Source organism: Canis aureus, chromosome 1 (genome assembly GCF_053574225.1).
Source record: "Canis aureus isolate CA01 chromosome 1, VMU_Caureus_v.1.0, whole genome shotgun sequence".
Lineage (NCBI taxonomy): Eukaryota > Metazoa > Chordata > Mammalia > Carnivora > Canidae > Canis > Canis aureus.
The window spans coordinates 101,082,669-101,088,668 of NC_135611.1; positions in this window are offsets into that span (position 1 = coordinate 101,082,669).

The following is a 6,000-nucleotide window of genomic DNA, read 5'->3' on the forward strand; positions in this document are numbered from 1 at the left end:
ATTTAATATCTTACTTTACATCCTAGCATAAACCTAGTTCCTTTTATGAAGCTACCATCCATCAAAAAAAAAAATAATTTTTTTTGGAAGGGAACAATGGCTGCAGTGTACAAAGATGGGGCATGTATGCAAAGGTAGCTCTTCTTTTCCAAAGAATTGGGGTACTTAAAACCCTGATTTCTGGACGCCTGGGTGGCTCAGCGGTTGGGCGTCTGCCTTCGGCTCCGGGCATGATCCTGGGATGCCGGGTTGAGTCCACATCGGGCTCCCACTGAGGAGCCTGCTTCTCCTTCTGCCTATGTCTCTGCCTCTCTCTCTCTCATGAATAAATAAATAAATCTTAAAAAAAAAAAAAAAAAACCCCTGATTTCATCTCATTGTTTGGAAGTGATTAATCATTTCTCTTGCAGGGACTGGTCTTTTTTTTTTTTTTTTTTTAAGATTTTTTTTTTTTTTTTATCTGACAGAGAGAAAGAGAGCACAACCAGGTGGAGCAGCAGGCAGAGAGAGAGAGAGAGAGAGAGAGAGAGAAAGAGGAAGAAGCAGGCTCCCCTCTCAGCAGCCAATATAGGGCTCCATCCCAGGACCTTGGGATCATAACCTGGATGGAAGGATGACACTTAACCGACTGAGCCACCCAGACACCCCGCAGGGACAGTTCTGCATGAAGAATTGGTTTTACAGTATTACCTCAGAACTATAGTTGCAAAATGAAAATTATAGAAAGCTACTACCAATGGCTATGTAGTGATTCAAAGGTGGTGGCAGCCAGAGCATTGGTGAGACATCAGTGGATGGGGAAAAAGTTAAGACCTCAGAGAAGATTTAGCAGTGATGTCTTGAGAATAGGAATATTTAGGTTGAATGCATGACTAGAATGATCACTCTGAAGATTTTCTCCAAAATGAACTCTTTCTTCATTCTTGAAAACATTGTGCAGTATCAGTGGAGGAAAGAAACAATGTAGACAGAGTAGACAGAATTACAAAAATATACAGAAAAGCTGAGGCTTACTGTATAGTGTTATCCTTTTAGAATTGTGTCTGCACATGTGTGTGTCATTCTGTCTGGGTCCTTAATTCAATTTGTTTTTATAAAAGTTGTTTGTTGTGGCAAAAGTAAAGACACACTTTGTATACCAATCTGCACTATGCTTTTCTCACTTAATATATATCTTGGACAACCTAAAGCCACTTCCTCATTTTATATCCACACTTCCTTATTTCCACATATATGAGACCTAAATCTGATTCTTTTAAAGGACTGCTGTGCAGTTCGTGGTCCTTTTGTTCCATGGCTAGCCAGCTGGCTCAGCTACGAATCTCTCCTATGGGTCCCAAGATCCTTCTTCCAAGCCCACAGAAAACTCTGTGAAGACTTCGACGGTAGTCCCTTGTCCATCTGGCCACTCTCAGGGGTCTCCTGTACTGAGAACTGGAGCAGGTATTAAAGGTATTAAGGCCAGGAGGTTGGTGACACTGACACAGGCCTTAGCTTCCAGATCCTTATGTTTGGGGTGCTGCTTGGTTGGAGTGCCTTCCTTAGGGTCCAGAAGGCAGAAGCAAGGACCACATTATACTGGCTGCATCCTGTCCATAAGAGAGTGTAGCCAAACCAAAGGACAGTTCATCTGCCAAATGCACAGCAAGCCAATAAAAGTTTCCAAAGTGAAGAAAAACAGGTCTTTTATTGGTGTGGCACCACCCAGGAGAACAGGGAGCTAATGCTTGAAGTCCTGAACTCCCTAATGGGAAGAGGGGTCTCCAGAAAAGGTGGATGCTATTGACTGGAAGCCCATGAAGTCATGTTAACAGATGTTACTTCTGGTGCCCTTTCATCTGGTCCCACAGAGGTCTGTTCTATCTCACAAGACTTAAAATCTGAAAAATATATTAATTTCTTATATTACAGATTTCATTAGGTACATCTGGTGATTATGTGTTTAGGATAGTGCTGATCAGCTGCTTGTATGTGCCTAAACTAACCATTTATCCATGCCTAAGTTAGCAGGGTTGCATTCCTTTATGTTCTTTTGAATGATGAGCAAGTATTCATACCTCTTGGGCCTGTGTCTACATGTTCTATGACCAGTCCAGTTGTGCATGGAGACAATATGACTTACAGTGTTCCTTCTTTCATCCAAACTAACAAGATGGATGCTAGCTTCAACAGGTGCTCAAGATTGTCCCACATGCAAGGACACTGCCAGGTGTCACAGTGGAGTGACACTGGAGGGAGTTAGCCTCTAGAGTGAGAATTGAGGATTCAGCCTCTGGAAGAGGAACATGGAATTCAGTGGATGGTGTCACCTGTCTGCACCTGACCTCTGAGCGGAAAGAGTGATGGTCCCTACTTCTGTGAAGGGGACCTAAAGAGCCCAGACTGAGTTTACACATCAGTCCTGTCCCTGGGAATCTCCTCCCCCAAGCACTAAGCAGTGGGATTTACTGTTGCCTTCATATCCCTTGGCTATGATCTCTGTTGCCTCTATCCTCTACTCTCTTGCTCCCCACCCATGTATAGCTTTGGGAAATGCCCTGAAAGGAGGATGTGACCTCACCTTTCTTGCTTTCTCTCTGCCAGCCCTCTCTTTTAATTACATTTAACTATTACATGTAACAATAATCAAGGGATTGCATACTTTTTCTTATTCCTTTCCATATTTAAAAATGTATCCATAAAACCAAGTCTCCAGCAGTTGGATCCCCTTGTAAGTTCCATTGGTAGCTTTACCTTTAGTAACTGAGTGCAACACAGCTCTGCTCCATACCATGGATAACCAGGGGGTCACCCAAGAATTCGTTTCTTGACCCCTACCCTTACACTTTTTATTTTCCCAAGATACGTGTTTCCGTGAGCCAAGGCTAGTCTCACAAATTCCACTTCTTCAGCATCAAGGAATGACCTTGAGCATCTGCACACAGTTTTCCATGGCTGTTGAGGAGGGACCTTGATAGGACGGAGGGAAGATCAGTAGGTAGGCCCAGCTCCCTCGTGCAGCTGGGCAGCTATGGAGCATGCAGTGAGATACAAACAGTCTTCAGAGTCTAAGTGTGGCCTTTAGGAGGTAGCAGGTGTAAAAGGTTGAAGTAGCTTTCAGTTGTCCAAGATACATTGTTAAGTGAGACAGCAGAGTGCTGATATGTATACAAAATATGACTTTATTTTTACTAAGGAAAACAGCTTGTACAGGAACACTTTTTAACATATAGACATACACACAGTGGAATCCATGTGCAAAAGCCATTTTAGAAGGATACCATACTGCAAACTTTGTTTTCTTCAGGAGATTTGATTATCTGAGATCTTTGACATACTACTTTATAATTGTATATGGTATAGGACTCTTTCAGTAAAAGATAAAAGACATTTTATACCTTCGTTTGTATTAGGAAAACAAATATGTATTTTTTGTTTTTCTCTATGTTTTTTTTAAGATTTTTAAAAATTTATTTATTCATGAGAGACCTAACAAAAGAGACAGAGACATAGGGAGAGGGAGAAGCAGGCTCCCTGTGGGGACCCAAATGTGGGACTCAATCCCAGGACCCCAGGATCACGACCTGAACCAATGGCAGATGCTCAACCACTGAGCCACCCAGGCACTCTTTTTGTTTTTGCCAACTTCAGTTAAAAAACCCTACAGATTTAGACAGAATGTCGGTAATCACAAGAAATGCAGGTACATGTTTCTGCATGACACAGTGGAATGGTGGAGATTTCTTGAATATGTATCAGAATCACTTGGAAGCTTGTTACAATACAGATACTTGGGCCTGATCCACAAAGTGCTTGATTCAGTAGATCTGGGTTCTGGATTCGGAATGTAAATTTCAAAAGAGTCCCTAGGTAACACCGTGGGTTAAGGTCTAGGGATCAGACTGAAAATCAGAATTCTAGGAAAGGTGACGTTGACTGGTTCCTTGTCCCAGTCCAACATGGTGGAGATTTGCAGGCTCTGAGAGACAGAACCAAAACTTCTCATCCACATGCCAGGAGTAGAACTGTAGTGAGCCAAGGTAAAGGAATGGCCAACTGGACTCGAGTCCCATGCTGTCCACTGCTAAGAACTGTGAAGCCTGCACTGACTGAATAACCTAGACAACTGGTTTATTCTGCCCAGAATGGGGTTGCAAACATATCCACAAAGCTCATCTCTTAAAATTTCAAGTGTTTTCTCCTCTTATTAAGGAGGCCTCCCTTATTAGGCTGAGTAATATTACATTCCATACTTGACTTCTCAGGAGACTCACCTTGTTTTCCCCTTCCACTTTATCTGCTCCATTCTAGCATAGTACATATTTCTGTAGTTACTATTTTTTCTGTTCCTGGTCTTTCTTCCTTGACAACACAGATCCCAGAGTGCAAGGGTTTTTGTCTCTCTTAGGACTCAATGTTTCCCATGCACAATAAGTGCCTAAAACCAAATTTTTTCATTGATCATCAGTGAGACCAGGAATAAACAAGACATCTCAATTTCCCTATAAATTTTACAATTCTGGGTACTCTAAATGTCCCCTTTAACTCTTTTTTTCTATGTTGATATTGTTCAGACTTTACAAGAATGGAGATTTGTATTTTGGAGACAAAATTTCAAAATACCCATTTTGGTCCTTGCTCAGCTTAATCTGATCTCACACATCACTGTTAAAACTTCTCCGAGGTCATACATTTTCTCATCTTCTACAGATATTTCACCAAAGCTATTCCTGCCACTACCTTTGAAGCACTACAAGGACGCTGGTAGTAGATCTTTGTAATTTGTATTTTATAGCTGTTTTTCTGAGATTATATCAATTCTTAGTGCAAAACGCTCCCTGCATCACAGGAGAAACAATAATCAGTTTGCAGCAGTAAAATAATGAATTTAAGATACTCCCAGTATCTCCAGGTAGAAAGAATCCCTCGCATACAACTTCAACGTGGAACACTGGAGCCACTGTACCATAGCAAAATAGCATTTTTTGCATTGATCTTATTTTGAGATTGATGTTGTATTCTTAAAGGAATTTTTTTTCTTAAAGGAATTGAATGTAATCAGGATATCAAGTAAGACATATTAAATGGATAAAAGTGTTTCTCAGTGAATGGGACAGAATAATGAACTCTACAGGCAAGGGAAATGTATTCTTTGGAATACACAGAGTGTTAAAGAAAAATTTTACTGTGACACTTGTAGAAACAGTAACACAGACTTTATTCAGGACCATCCCACAGGTGCTGGGATAAGGGGAACTTGCAGTAGGGGGGAAAGACATTGGACTCAACTTCAACTTTTTTTTAAGAGTTGGGATTTATAGCCAAGGAACACAGTTGTGGGAGGAGGGTCAGTGGACAGAAAACCATAAGGAGTTTAGGGAAATTCCTCCCAAGCTAAACTAAAAGATCCTTGCTGAAGGACAGGTCATTATGATCTGATCACATTGCCATGGTGCCCACAACTGTCTGAACTCTACTAAATGGAAAAAGATTGAGGAGATGGGAGAGAGCTTTTCAATTCTCACTGGTCATCTCCACCAAAGTTATCAATCTCCCTTTCCCGCCTGTTCTGTCTCAGACTCTGTCCCATCTGCTTCATTTTATATGAGCTGCACCATTTCCCAGTGTGGAAATTCTGGCCTCTCTCTGCCACTCCTGCCACCCTCTGTACATACATCCTCTGGTCACATCGTCATGGTACCCACAACAATGGTCACCTGTACATCCCTTGTTCTTGTCCCCTGATTCACACATAGTGTGCGTCTTTCTGCCTCATCCCTGAATTTCTTCTACCACCTCCTCTCACATGCCTCAGAGTCCAGCAACTTCAGGATCTCGTGTCCAGGCCCAACTTAAACCGCTGAAACTCCTACCCATGTGTTTTCTGCTGGGTCATCACAAAAATTTCTCCTCTTTTGGGGACTACTTGCATCTAGATCTTGGTAACTCTCATTTTCTTTATGTATTCCGCAATAATATTTAGTAGCATTACGTGTTAGCCACTGATTCAGAAGCATAAAG